A 15,004-nucleotide genomic window follows, 5' to 3' on the forward strand; every position below is an offset into this window, starting at 1 on the left:
CAACTTCCCAGAACATAATTAACAAACCCATATACCACATAGATAATACAGACAGCTTTGATTACGTGTGTGTGTGTGTGTGTGTGTGTTCTCGAACTGTCTTATATTCCAGCGTGTATATACAAAGTTAGGTTCAGCCTCACCGGTAACAATGTCAAGTCCGATGAAGTGGAAAACTGTCCTAAGTCCTCCGAACAAAGTAATCCTGGCAGCGAGCCCACTGAAATACTCCCAGGAGGAGTGGTGACCCGGCGCTTCCAACACAGTCAACCACGGGATAATCCACATACACACCGTCAGGTGTGTGAATGAGAAGACGCTTCTCCCGAAGACCGGCATAATATATGGCAAAACTCCATAAACTCCATAAACTCCATATGTCATTTCCCATTTACTGGGCAAAACCCACGTGATGAGAAATGCGCAGATCTCGCGTGAACAATAATGAGGTTCCCAATACACAATAGTAGAGGCATATACAGCGTACAGAGGAAAGCCGACAAGGTAATACATAAAGTGACACAACATACTTAGTTATGTGGCACTAACCTTATTTAAAAACGTCCCTTTATGTGGCCACGCTACAAAATATTGATGGTTTATTGCTGAATCCAGTGTTAAAGCAGAACGCAAATAATCTGCCGGTTATATTTGGAACATTATTAATCTAATGTGTTATTCGGTCACTTCTGCGTATTCGTCCGGGGGCTAAAGAACACGGTGGAAGCTATTGATCTAGAGAAGATGAGTTTTTATACTCGCTGCTTACATGAACTCCTCCGGATTACAATAAATTATGTTTGTCACATTGTTGAGGGTGTCAGCTGACACACCGTCAAGTAAAAAAGAAGCGCTTCAAACTATATGTTGAAGATATTTCCACAACTTGGACAGCAAATGCAACACATAAGGCTGGATTCCACTGTATTTCATCTTTTAATAGAGTTTAACTTCAAACTGCATTCAGCTCAACACATCTCTACAGACAGCAATAAGAGCTCTGTTAGTTTACATCCGTCTTGTTGCCCTGATATGCAGGTTTTAAACGATTTTCTTAAACATTCAAATTGTATTTGAGGTTTTTTGATTGTCATGTAACATATTCCACCTTTAGTTCTAGCTGTGACAAGGCATATTTAACTTTCAGTGTTTTATTTATATATCTTGAGAAGTTTTTGCTTGCCTAGTTGTTATGTAACAGACGTGTATGTTCTCCGTTTCCAGTAAGGATCAGATGACAGAAGGTCATTGTGAGGACGATATTTCTGAATTATGATGAAGTCAGCGAAGCGAAAAGTTTAAAAGCAGGATCCAAAGGATAGCTGGGACCTAAAGCTTTTATTGTTCACATTTTATATAGCCCAGATTTTTAGAGATCACATGCATAGTTATGTACAATAAAAAGTACAGTACAATAAAACACGATAATAAGAAAAATCAGAGAAGGTCCTTTGAAATATCGCTGAGCACTTGTGTTGGTATGGTGGTCATTTTAAATAGACCATTAATTATTAATGCATGTAAAACAGTTTTAAAAGCAACAATGTATAAAAAAGGCATTGGTTGACATACTGTAAAAAAATATATTTTACCTGACAATTACTGTATCAGTTACATATATTACACAGTTTCATTATACTGTATTTATAGAATAGAAAACCTTTATTGCACAGCTGTACTCTGAAGCTCTATAGTATCAGTACACACATAGCCTACAAACAGGTCGAGTGCACATGTAAACACATATGTACAGAATTATGTGAAGTGAAATATTTACATTATTTCAGTTACATTGCAATCTGTACAAATAAAACAAATAAATATATATGTTGTGCTTTATCTAATCCTTAGCATCAGCTAATCCACTGCTTTGACCAATGTGCCTTTCTTCAGTAGCTGATGTGCTGCTCGGTCACTGATGACAGTATATAGGCTAGGCTACTGTAGTATCAGGGTTGAAGTTCAAATCCCTGTGTGTTGTAGGCTACTGTAATCCATGTGTGTGAACCATCAGAACACAGTAAAATCCCTAAGAAGCTTCAATGCCTGCAGGAACCATTGCTTCACGTCGGAGGTAGCCGATTTTAATGCTGAAGAAGTTCTCATAGCTAATTAGGCTTCGTTTTGTATTAAGGCACTGTTGCATGTTTAATATTGGCTATTATAACAATAAAATGTATAATACCAATATTTCTTGCTAATTCCCAAAAGATGACCGCTGGTAAAGCACATTTGCTCCAACTGAACTGAAGCCGCTGTTCTGAAATATTCGGTGTCTGAGAGTTTCTGTGACTCTGGGCGGAGCTTACATTCACGAGTTTGCAGTTTCGTGTTAAAGCGACACTGAGAATATTAGATTAGCTCCTCGGCTTACATAAGCGTAATTAGCCCATGTTTCAGCGTTAAACGAAGTTAAGCTCATATTCTAACTGTTATCTCTGCACTATAGTTTATATGTATATTGTGTTATGTCGTGTCGTTTGTTAGCTATGTTTGATATTCTGCAGCCAATGATTTGCCAAACAAGCCAATAGCGTTCAAGTAGCCTTTTTTATTATGTTTCTGTTTTACCTTGAGGGTCTTTAAAGTGCATCAAGTTTGCCGAAATGTATGGTAGCATAATAATATTAATAAACTCCTGTGGTGAAGCCAGCAGTAACATTTCATAGTTAGCAGAAGCACTTCTAATCTGGGTAGACTTGAATTTCTTGTGTTAGCCCATGTTTCCAAAATTGCACACAAGCATGAAAACATATTAATGTACTTTAAATATCTGTATTATCTTAATGGGCCATGATGAAGCATGTGATTAACAAATATAGGCCTGGTTTCACAGACAGGGCTTAGATTAAGCCAGGATTAGGTCATAGTTCAATTAGGCGTTTAAGTAATTTTTATAAACATGCCTTAGAAAAAGGCATTACTGGTGTGCATCTTAAGACAAAACAAATGCACTGACATGTTTTAAGATCAGCCAGTGCAAGTTTCTTTCAGTTGAAATAGCTCAGATTTACATTTTAGTCTGGGACTAGACTTAAGCCTTGTCTGTGAAACCGGGGGATAATGTATAATATAACCTTGATTATTTTCCAAGCAAGATTGTGCCAATAAATATCCCTGGACACCAGACAAAGCAGACACTTTTATTTTTCACTTTGTTTTGAACATGACAGTGTATTTACATATGTAATAATACAGGTTTGTTGTAAATGTCATTTTATTATATATTTTTTATTTGAATATTTGATTGAATGTGTCAGATGCAGGGGCTGGTCTCACTGGGATTGCATGAGCAGACCAAACCTTTGTGAAGTGTGTTAATGTGTGTGTTTAAATAAATGTGTTTTTGCTAATTATATGTCATATATGTCATTACTTCTGTCACGGGGTGACTAAAAGCCGGAACTTTTCTTTTGTTGTTCCCCCTTGAAGTTACACTGAACGTTCTGAATGTTTCCTCTCTTCATGCTGTTGCATTGATATTTATATGCTGAGCCACCGTCCAAAGCGCTGTCTTCTATGCTGAGCCACCACAGCTGAACGCCCATTGTGAGTACTCTCTCTTGAAGCTGCACTGAACGTTCTGAATGTTTCCTCTCTTCGTGCTGTCGCATTGATGTCTATATGCTGAGCCACCGTTTAAAGCGCTGTCCTCTATGCTGAGCCACCACAGCTGAATGCCCATTGTGAGTACTCTCTTTTGAAGTTACACTGAACGTTCTGAATGTTTCCTCTCTTCATGCTGTTGCATTGATACCTATATGCTGAGACACCGTTTAAAGCGCCGTCTTCTATGCTGAGCCACCACAGTCTAAAGCGCTGTCTTCTATGCTGAGCCACCACAGCTGAACGCCCATTGTGAGTTCTCTCTCTTGAAGTTACACTGAACGTTCAGAATGTCTCCTCTCCTTATGCTGTTGTATTGATGCCTACATGCTGAGCCACCACAGTCTACAGCGCTGTCTTCTATGCTGAGCCACCACAGTCTAAAGAGCTGTCTTCTATGCTGAGTCATCACAGCTGAATGCCCATTGTGAGTATTCTCTCTTGAAGTTATACTGAACGTTCTGAATGTCTCCTCTCTTTATGCTGTTGCATGGATGCCTATAAGCGGAGTCATCACAGTCTAAAGCGCTGCCTTCTATCCTGAGCCATCACAGCTGAACGCCCCTTGTGAGTACTCTCTCCTGAAGTTATACCGAGAAGCCTGAAGGTCCTTCCTCGTAAGCTGTATGCTTTGGAGCCGCAGTCTCGCGCCACTACCTCCAAGAGCCTTGTCCCCTATGTTGAAGCACCACCATTGACGGCTTGACCTGACTACCCGAACTACGATCTCTGCCTACCTGGAGCGGTGACCCGAGTTCGATTCAGAAGCCAGAGTGGTGGCTCCACGCAGCCTTCGAAGAGGTGTACAACCCGAGTTTAGAGTCCGAGGCCGTTCCGGTGGCGCATTGATCCTGAAACGCAAAAGCCGAAGAATAGAGGATATAGCTACTTACCCACATTGACGTCGTCCCGAACCTCCTGTAGTGCCGTTTCTGTCCAAGCCGACGATCCTTCCCGGCCGTGGTCCAGGCTGACCCTGTGGAATAGATGCTCAACGTTAGGGCATTTACTCTCAGTCAACTGCTGCTGTGGAACTAGTGCTGCCACTTTCCTGTCCTTCCCTTTCTGGTTCTGGCCCGTCTTCGGAAGAGTTCCCACCTCCTGTAGTGGTGCCTCGCTTGGCCAGCCGAATCCCGATCCTGTGAGGTAGAAAACAACGATAAAGAGTACCACCATCGAGTCCCCTGTGCCCACCCCTTTGTAAGAGACAGAACGGCCACAAGGAGTGAGGATCTGCACCCCCGTGTTCGAGAGTCTTTCCTCCAGTGCCATATTCGCCCGCCAACGGGCCTGACCTTAGTGTCCAGATACTTACCCCCCGTCCACATACAGAGCAGCCTCCAGTTTTAGAATCATTTAAATAATAAAGTCTTTTAAATTGTTACTCTGTTGTCTGTCGTCTCTGGGCTGTGGGGTAGCTCCTCGGAAGGGCACTGCCAGGGGGTTAACGGGGAGGTCGGTCGGCGTGGTGCCACCGTATCCCCGACCTGTGACACTTCTCCTTGTTTGTGAATAAAACTTCAACACAGAATCACTTGCTCCTTTTTTATTATTATTAAAAGTTACTCTCATGATTTACTTTTATCTTTGATATTTACAGTAAATGTGCAAATTACTACATGGTCTATTTTTTTAGCCACTAAATAAATGTCAATAAAATGTGAACATCTTAATTGTTATGGAAAGCCTGTAGAATAGAACTAAAACATGTCCTTGTGAATGTACTGCAGGTTTGCTCATTTCACAACTTGACCAGTTTAATATCTCCATATCTCCACTGTGTTAAACTGAATCCCGATTCACCGTGCAAAAGAATTTTGAATTTTCATGTTTTGTCATTTTCTAAACTAAATGCATCGTTTTTGGAGGAAAAAAACTTGGGAATGTTTTTTGATACTATGAATAAAATAATAACACTTCACTTTAGGATTTAATAAAGACACCTTTGTTCACCAACTGAGCAAGCAAAGTAAAAATAACAGAACAATCACATCAGTGTATGTGTCAAATCTCCATATTATTAACAATAATCCTCATACTTCTGCCAATTATGTAGATATGTCCATATAGACATTTGTAATTAAACCCCTCATGAGTAATTTTTAGCTTTGTGGTTGATCAGTTTAACCATTTATAATTATTTTAACATAATTGTTGTGTAAGCTTTGAACTAAAACCTTATGAAAGTGCTGAAGGGTTGCTAACTTCTCCATCTCACCATGACTCTAACCATATACAGGGCATGGCCGCCAGTTCGAGAACCACTATTAGGTTAAAATATATGTTAATGGACTTTACAATTATATTACACAATGGAGGTGTGAACTTAATTAGAAATGCAATATTGTATTAAGATATTACATAAGAATGGGGTTGTCATGCCACTATCTTATATCGTTGGATTCTTTATATATTGGATTAATAGGCTATATTCTAATGTTCCAAATATAATTGCGTTCTACTAATTCAGCAATAAACAATCAATATTTGACTAAAACTTGTCTATTAATACCTGTTTGTGTGAACTTTAAAGGCACACTATGCACTTTTCCGGTTTTGTCAAACAGCGCCCCCTAGAGTCGCTGTGGAGTACTTGTATTTAACGTTACTCACGCAGAGCCGTCTCTGCACTCACGGCCTGACCCCCCCCCCCCTGTATACCGGTATCTGTTCAGTAGGATGGAAGCGTCAGACATCGAACAGGCACAGATAGCCTCCGAAGATGTCTACTGACTAGGTAATGTTTCACGATTTCATACAAATATGCCAGCTAAAGTTTGCATAAGCACAGTACACATGCCATACGAAACCTGAACCAGACAAAGGACTACGTGATAAATACACATCACAACACCTGAGTTCAGCTGGTAAACTTGCTTGTGAGGCAAGTTGGGCAATAAAACATAACGCGAAAAACACATTCGAGAAACAAGTGTTTGTTATCAAGTCTGCTAACAGCTCTGCTAATCGATAGCTAGCTAGACATATGTGGAAATTAGTGGACTGGTCTTATCAACATTGGATGAATGAACAACTTCTTTGACATACAACAAGCAAGCGCAACAACATACAACATAGAAGGCAAGCAAGTTTACATATAAGAGATTCATTTACTAGTCCATCAACAAGAACGCCAGGTCAGCATCGCTGTTGCATCCTTTGCTGCTTTTTAGCTCTCGCCAACGAGTGAAAGCCTGACCGAGTGTCTCACTTTCTCGTTTTCTTTTCCTTGATTCTTCCGACCGCGTTTTCTTCGTCGACTCTGCCATGATTCACGTCTGAAATGCGTGCTAGTGTCTTCCATAGAGGCTGCTTCATATGTTGTTGATGTATGTGACGTTGTGCCGTAAAGCAAGTCGTGATTTGTCGGGACGTCACCTCTCAAACTTGCATTGCTGGTTTTGCTGAGGAACAGCCCTGTGTGCTGGCGGCCAATATATGCAGGAAAGTGAATCCTCGATGGTGGCTATCGTTGCCTGAGTTAACCATCTGCCTCATCACCTCATACAGAAATATATCTTGGGAATGGCCACGGACTCAGCCGCTCTGGTTGAGTTGGGCAGATCATTCCACCAGCAGGGAACAGACCAGAACAAGGTCGGAGAAAGAGATGTTGTGCCTCTTTGAGACGGCAGCACAAGACGGCGTTCACTTGCAGAGCGCAAGTTTCTGGATGGCACGTAAGTCTGAAGTAATGAGTTTAGGTAGGATGATCAGAACCAGTGGTTGTTCTGTGGGCAAAAGTTGTTATTTATTAACCCTCCCTTAGGATAGGAGGAACTTGTGACTTCATTAAAACAATCCCACAGTGACAACTAGTGGCCATAGTGACATTGCCGTTCCCTTTCAGTCGCTCACGTTCGATGTAACGTCGACGTGACAACGTAATTGGGATCACTTCAGGGAGCCCTATCAACTTCGAGTGTCTACAGAACGAGCCAACGCACGAGTTGGCGTGCGTGAATCGCGTCACGCTCCCCACCCCGCCCAGCAGCGCGGGAATAAATAGGAAGCGGGCGCACGCACACATTGTCTTTCACTTCGGAGCTGAGCTTATGTTTTGACTCCTGAAACTACAAGACTGCCTTTGAGAACGAGAAGACTCTCATTCTTTTTGGTGTGACGGCGCAATCAGCGGTGGCCGCGAGCATTGCAGCTCACAACTGCTGTTTTCACAGCACTACTGTTCTGTGTATTGTGTGTGTGTCGGTTCGGTGGGCGTTTCCCCCTGTGTGTTATTCACACTGCGGCTACCCCTGGGTGCCTCAACACTGAGAGAGTATTCTATTTCTATTTTATGTGTTCACTCACAAGAGCAACACAAGCGTGACCCTGCGTCTTATTCAAGATGTCATTCCGCTTGTGCGTTTCTGGATGCCGTCGTTCCCTGGCGCCAGCAGATGGCCACAGCAGTTGCCTCTCGTGTTTGTGCATTTAACACGCTGAGGCAGCTTTTGTGGATAGTTCATGTTCCCATTGCGGGAATATGACTATCTCAGCGCTAAGATCGAGACTTGCCTACCTGAAGGGAGGTGCAGTCCCCTCGCCTATGCCCCGATCTAGTGTTTATTCTGCCCCGCAGAATAGACCTACTTCTGTGCATGACCAGGGTGATCTGAAGATTACCGTGAGGGCTTCCCCGTCGAGTAAACCTCCGCGGGCCCCTCACACCTCACAAGCTGCCATTGGAGCCCCTTAGTGAACGTCTTGGTCCTTCTCCTGAACGACCAACCGTTTCCTTTGGGGCTCCAGCTGACGATCATATGTCGATCGCAGCATCGGAGGGGGAGCCTCAGTCCTCTGGAGATGACGACTCGGCTGCGTTACCCCCCTCGGGGCGTGTGGCGTTGCCCGAGACCGATCCAGAATGGACGCCTATGCTTTTACGGGCCACCGAGAAGGTTGGGCTTGCGTGGAACCCTCCACCATGTCCCGAACCTTTTCGATTGGACGATTGGTTTCTCGGGGCGGGCTGTACTGGTTCTCAGTGCGCCGCTCCGGTACCTTTCTTTCCGGAGGTGCATGAGGAGCTTTCTAGGACGTGGACGGCACCGTATAGTGCCAGAAGTCGTCCTAGTGGCTCCTCTCCCCTCGCCACCCTCGACGGCGGGGCAGCTAAGGGGTATGTGGATATCCCCCCAGTGGAGCGGGTTATAGCGATGCAACTGTGTCCGGTGTCCGCCTCCTCTTGGTGGGGTAATCCACGCCTCCCGTCCAAGGCCTGTAAGTTTTCGTCCTACGGCGAAGGCTTACAAGGCCTGTGGACAGGCTGCTTCCGCCCTCCATGCCATGGAGCTCTTGCAGGTCCACCAGGCCCAGGCGCTCATGGACATGAAAGAGGGTGGTTCTGACCCAGAGCTCCTCCGGGAGCTCCGTGTGGCAACCGACCTCGCCCTGCGGGCGACGAAGGAAACCGCATGTTCAGTCGGTCAGGCAATGTCCACCTTGGTGGTCCAGGAGCGCCACCTTTGGCTCAACCTGGCGGATATGAGGGACACCAATAAATATCGGTTCCTTGATGCCCCTCTTTCCCAGGTTGGGTTGTTCGGCGACGCGGTCGAGGGCTTTGCCTAACAGTTCTCGGCCGCACAGAAGCAGACGGAGGCCATCCGGCACATCCTGCCCCGGCGGACCGCTGCTGCTCCCACCCGTCCGCCGGCCGCAGACCCTCCGTCTACTCGTCACCGAGGTTGGCCTTCTGCGGCGTCCTCCGCTCCTGCTAAGCCTCAGCAGCAGCAACCACCTAGGCCTCAGCGCGGAGCAAGCTGCAGGAAGCCGACCCCGCCTGTCCAGGCCGCTGCCAAACCAGGAGGCAAGCGACGGTGCAAACGACCCTGAGATGGGCGGCCCAGAGGCGCCAACGTTCATTGGCTCGTTCTGTAGACACTCGAAGTTGATAGGGCTCCCTGAAGTGATCCCAATTACGTCGTCACGTCGACGTTACGTCTCCCGTTCCCTCCTTCAGGGAACGTCTCGGTTACATATGGTAACCCTCGTTCCCTGAGGGAGGGAACGGAGACGTACGTCGTGGTGAACGACGAATAGGAATCTCGCTAGAGAGGCCAATCTACTTCGAGTGAAACTAAACGAGCCAATGCATATTGGCATGCAATCATTTGCATCAGCTGTGCAGCCTCGCAGCGCGGGTATTTAACGAGCAGCTGGTGCGATTGCACTTCAGTTTTTTGCTGAGGAGCCGAGCCGGTGAGCTGGCTGCCCCGGCGGGTCGCAGCAGATGTGGCGACGGGACGTACGTCTCCGTTCCCTCCCTCAGGGAACGAGGGTTACCATATGTAACCGAGACGTTCCCTATCGTCCGGTCACTACGACGTACGTCGTGGTGAACGACGAATAGGAATCCCTACCAAAGCGCCACAGCTGCTGCACCCCATCCAGCGCCCTGAGCAAGCCTCTACACCTTCTTGCCTGGAAGGACGATAGGAGAGGGCTTACACCGAGAGTATCCGTCACTGTTGTTCCGTGATAACCCATACAGTGAGATTATTGGATAACACTGGGAAAGCGTGCCCGATCTGAGGGAGGGGAACGCTGTGGGAGCCACATTCTTAAGAAGAGTTATGTGGGAATACACATATGAACTAACCCGAGGGTTGTACTGCATATGAATAGTGGGTGACTTAGCCCAAGGGAAAGACACAGGCTTCCGTTTAGGAGCAGCCGTGGAAGATATACACATATGGGATCCCCGTAGGGTCACACATATGGGACCCAGCCTAGACCCGGTTCTCAAGGATTCAGCGGATAAAGGCCTGGCACCGGATGCTCCGCCACGTCCGGGCCGAGGGTGTTTGGAGGACTCGACAGGTTTTGACTCTGGAGCAATAAGGGTGCACAGTAGGGTGCAGCAAGCCGACAGAGCCGGTACTCACAGTGCTTCTACCCGTTTAGGGCGAGAACACGGGAGGACACCGGCTCTACACGTAGGCTATAGTATCTAGCGAACGTGTTAGGTGTCGCCCAGCCCGCAGCTCTACAGATATCTGTTAGCGAGGAGCCACGTGCCAGCGCCCAAGAGGATGCAACGCCTCTCGTGGAGTGTGCATGCAACCTGAGCGGGCAGGGCACGCCTTGAGCTTGATAAGCCAAGGCAATGGCATCCACTATCCAGTGGACCATCCTCTGCTTGGAGACAGCCTTCCCTTCTGCTGGCCTCCGTAACAGACAAGAGCTGGTCTGAGGTCCTGACGCTTTGAATTCTGTCCACGTACATACGCAGAGCGCGAACGGGACAGAGCAAAGCCAGGGCTGGGTCTGCCTCCTCCAGGGGCAGCGCTTGCAGGTTCACTACCTGATCTCTAAAGGGAGTGGTAGGAACCTTGGGCACATAGCCAGGCCGGGGTCTCAGTACAACATGGTTGTCACCCGGCCCGAACTCTAGGCACGATTCGTCGACCGAAAATGCTTGCAGGTCCCCTACCCTCTTGATCGAGGCCAGTGCAATCAGCAGCAAAGTCTTCAAGGAGAGAAGCTTTAAGTCTGCTGACTGCAAAGGCTCAAAGGGAGCATCCTGAAGTGCTCGGAGCACCAGGGAAAGGTCCCAAGAGGGTATGGAGGGGGGACGAGGAGGATTTAATCGTCTCGCCCCCCTAAGGAACCTGACGACCAGGTCGTGCTTTCCAACTGTTTTGCCATCTATGTGGTCATGATAAGCTGAAATAGCGGCAGCCTGTACTTTGAGGGTGGAGGGAGACAGCCTTCGCTCCAACCCTTGCTGCAAGAAGGAAAGCACTGACCCTATCGAACATCTTCGGGGGTCCTCTCTGTGAGAGGAACACCACTCGACAAACAGGTTCCACTTCAAGGCGTACGCACGTCTCGTAGACGGCGCTCGCGCAGAAGTGATGGTGTTAACCCTCTGGGGTCTGAGCTGTTTTCTGGGCCCTGGAGGTGTTCTGACATGCTCTGACATTTGTGCTTATTTCTGTTACTTGTGACATTTTCATGGCTAAAGTCTTATTACACTGTATTCAGCACAAACTCTGCTACAATAATATATCAACAGCATGTGTGTAAAAGTTTGTAGTTTTGAGATAATGACATTTATGCGTGGTTTGTGAAAATACAAAAAAAAATTCTCACTGAAATAAGGTCATGAAACCCATACTGATTATTTCTTCACAAGACTTTTGAAAATTGTATGACGTAGCCTAGAATATTTGCTCTAAAACTACGTGAAAATCACCTTGACTGCTCATTCAGAGAAGACAATATATTGATTTAAAATTTTTACGACGTGTTTTGTGTGAAAAAGCAATATGCGAAGGGGCGGATCATCTCATTAATATGCAAGCTTTCCACACCTGAGAAAGACAAAGACACGCCCTAATGGCCCTATTAGGAGCTTATCAGGGCCCATCATTCTGACCAACCTTGCACAAAGAATGACGAGATTAAAAAAAGAATGGCTTTTAAAATTGTTTGGATTTATTTACAACATAATCCAAAAATACACAACAAAAAAACACTTATTGATAACAATGATCCAAAGAAAGAGACCTTTGTGCCATTCCTAAAAACATTGTACATACCTTTCATTTCCAAGGTGTTTGATTTTCACTTTACCATGTTCATGTACAGAGACATGTACTGTGAATGTTGAAGTCAGCAGGACTCAGTGGCATCTGGGCCCTGAAAAAAATAAAAAATAAAAAAAGTGAACATACTGATATCAAGAGAAAGGCCTGCACGATTTGGGGAATACATTTTAGATTTTTCTGGTTAAAATTGCTTTTTAAAATTCACAGAATACACACACACACTCACACAAATGTTTCCAACAATATATTATATAATGAACACCAGGTTTGTTGTGCCTTGTAGGTATAGGCTATGCGCAGTGCTGCATAAAATAATAACAATATAGCAGCCTATATACATTTTCAAAAAGATTTCAGTAACAACTAAGCTAGAGAAAAATATATTGATTATCATGTTACTTCAAATGTTTCCATTCGTTATGATGATATGAAACTAGATAACAGTAAAAACATGAAGCCGTTGGGAGCGTTTTGCTTTTCCAAAATATGATGCATTCAAACACGATCGCGATCAAAGATATGATACATTCAAACGCGATCGCGCTCAAATATAAAACATTATGGTTAGGCCTACCATATACATATCTACGTTTGAGCAGATATCCACAAACACAGTAACAGTAAACACGGGTTTAAATATTATAATATTCACCTTATATCTAGCAACAGTTCAACTGCAATGTGAAATTTATGCAACAATACAAACTAATATGTAAGAATTTCTTACCTTATCTTTCTTGTCTTCAAATCGCGTTCTTCTTCTGGGGTAAATCCAATGTAAACTCACGTCTTTCAAACTCGACGAAAAGCAGAGACTGATGAAGTGTTTTGTTTCTGAGGTAATGAGCGCGTTCGCGTTCCATGTGGAGATTTGCATGTGAATATCTTTTGCGCGAGTGGGCGTGGCCAAATTAACTGTAATGAGCAAGCGTTTGAGAAGCTGGACATCTTGTTGGTTTTATACAAATTACTTAAACAGAAAATATTTGTTTTCAGTTTGAATCCGATCATTTAAAAGTACACACTTAAATGTTTATAAAGGTATATGGCTCATAAATGTGTGACAAGTATTCGCTGAGTTTTGTTTCAGTTTATAGACGTGCTCAAGAAAAAAAAGTTCACGCGACGGAGAGGCAGAACGCACACCCTGTTTATTTTCTTTATTTTTCAAAAGCACAATGTTTTGATTTGATTGTAAGTGGACACATACAAAAGTAGAAATATCACAGATTATTTTTTTATATTTATTTTTTCTGTATGACCATAAATGACGGAGTAATTTAAGTTTAAATTGCTACAATGTAAAAAAAGTCCAGCAAAACGCGGGGGCGCGTTTTTCGACCTCAGAGGGTTAAGTACCTCTGAGGGTAAGTCACCTAGAACCTCCGCGTCCCACCAGGGACCAGACATGGAGTTTCCAGAGGTCCGGACGCGGGTGCCATAGGGTGCCCCGTCTCTGAGTCAGAAGATCCCTCCTAAGAGGAATGGGCCAGGGAGGGACTGTCACGAGCAGCATGAGTTCTGGGAACCAAGTCCGGGTGGGCCAATAGGAAGCCACCAGAAGGACCTGCTCCTCGTCCTCCCTGACTTTGCACGGATTCTGTGCAAGTAGGCTCACTGGGGAAAACGCATTTTTGCAAAGGCCCCGGGGCCAGCTGTGAGCCAGTGCGTCCGTGCCGAGTGTTCCCTCGGTCAGGGAGTAAAACAGCTGGCAGTGGGAGGTCTCTGAGGAGGCAAACAGGTCTACCTGAGCCTCCCCGAACTCTCTCCAAATCAGCTGAACCACCTGGGGGTGGAGTCGCCATTCTCCCGAAGCACAGCTCGTGATAGCTCGTCGGCCACACGGTTGAGCACACCGGGGACATACATGGCTCGAAGCGACCTCAGATGCTTCTGACTCCAGAGGAGGAGATGGCGGGCGAGTTGCGAAATGAGACGGGAGCGTAGACAACCTTGTCGGTTGATGTACGCAACGGTCGCAGTGTTGTCCGTACGGACCAGCACATCTCTGCCCTGAAGCGGCTTTTTTAAGCGGCTCAGAGTGAGACTCAAGGCAGTTGATGTGCCAATGCAGTTGGGGGTCCGTCCACACCCCTGACACTGCATGCCCGTTGTACGTGGCACCCCAGCCGGTGGGAGAGGCATCTGTGAAACCACAGCATGCCTGGACACCTGTTCCAAGGGGACTCCTGCCCGAAGGAGTGATTGTCACCCTGTGAGTGCCGTGATGCCACGCCCATCTCGGGACTCGGCCGAAAGCCAGTGCTGAAGCGGTCTCATATGGAGCAGTCCAAGCGGGGTTACCGCTGCTGCCATATGCTCCAGGAGCCTCTGAAAGAATTTCAGTGGGACCGCCGTCCTGCCTTTGAACGTGTTCAAGCAGTTCAACACCAACTGAGCGCGCTGCTCTGTGAGGCACTCTGTCTGAGCGACCGAATCCAACTCCATACCGAGAAAAGAGATCCTCTGCACGGGGGCGAGTTTGCTCTTTTCCCAGTTGACCTGAAGGCCCAGCTGGCTGAGGTGCCTGAGCACGAGGTCCCTGTGTTCGCATAACTGATCTCGAGAGTGTGCCAGTATGAGCCAGTCGTCGAGACAGTTGAGGATGCGAACGCCCTGTTCTCTCATGGGAACAAGGGCCCCCTCTGTGACTTTCGTGAAGACACGGGTAGACAGGGACAGGCCGAAGGGCAGGACCTTGTACTGATATGCTCGACCCTCGAACGCAAGCACAGAATGGCCTGTGTCGAGGAAGAATCGAGACATGAAAGTACGCGTCCATCAGGTCGATCGCTGCAAACCAATCTCGGGGACGGACGCATTCGAAAATGCGTTTCTGC

The sequence above is a fragment of the Rutilus rutilus genome, assembly GCF_951802725.1.
Source record: "Rutilus rutilus genome assembly, chromosome: 21".
NCBI lineage: Eukaryota > Metazoa > Chordata > Actinopteri > Cypriniformes > Leuciscidae > Rutilus > Rutilus rutilus.